We start from the raw sequence: 843 nt of genomic DNA on the forward strand, positions 1-843 counted from the left end.
GAACAAAAGCACTCAGCACGCTGCAGCCCAGGGATCAAACTCCAGAAGCCTGAACTGATCCAGGCACAGTCTGGGCCCTGCACCCACATTCACACGGTCACCCCCCCCACCCGGCCCCTCCCCAGGTGACGCTGAGACAGAGAGTAGAGGTTGGGGGGCGGGTGGGTGGGTGCATGTGGGGAGGCTGGAGGGTGGGTGGAGGACGGGTGGGTGGGTGGTGGGTTGATAAAAAGAAACAAACAGAAGTACAGTAACGACAGGCGATAAAGGATGAAGGCCGGTGACTGCCGCGGTGGGCGTGGGCAGCTGGGGCCGACGGGGGACAAGTAAACGTTAGGTGACGAGGAAGGGGACGGCGCGCACACGCGCTCACAAAGGTCTCGGGACAGGGGACTTTAGGAGTGGACACCGGCGAGGGACGGGCGGCAGACGGGCAGGCTAGAAGCGGACTTGCGAAGCCCGAGCCCCACGGCGCACCCCAAGCCAAGCAGGCGCACCCCGAGCCCCGCGGCGCACCCCGAGCCAAGCAGGCGCACCCCGAGCCAAGCAGGCGCACCCCGAGCCAAGCAGGCGCACCCCGAGCCAAGCAGGCGCACCCCGAGCCCCGCGGCGCACCCCGAGCCTTCAGCGCGTCCCTCCCCTGCGCAGCCTCAGCGCTGCCGCCACGAATCCAGGGGGCCCTGCGATCCATCAGGGACGCGGTAGCCTTCCTGCCCGCCGACGCCCCTGCGTTCCGTGGGAGGCCGGGCGCCACCCCGACGCCTTTGCTCTCGAGCCCGGGCGCTGCGGCCCCCACCACTGCACTACGCAGCCTGCCCGCGCACGTTTGCCTGCAGGGGAGTC

The sequence above is a fragment of the Condylura cristata genome, unplaced genomic scaffold (genome assembly GCF_000260355.1).
Source record: "Condylura cristata isolate star-nosed mole 26May11 unplaced genomic scaffold, ConCri1.0 scaffold00008, whole genome shotgun sequence".
In the NCBI taxonomy this organism is placed as follows: domain Eukaryota; kingdom Metazoa; phylum Chordata; class Mammalia; order Eulipotyphla; family Talpidae; genus Condylura; species Condylura cristata.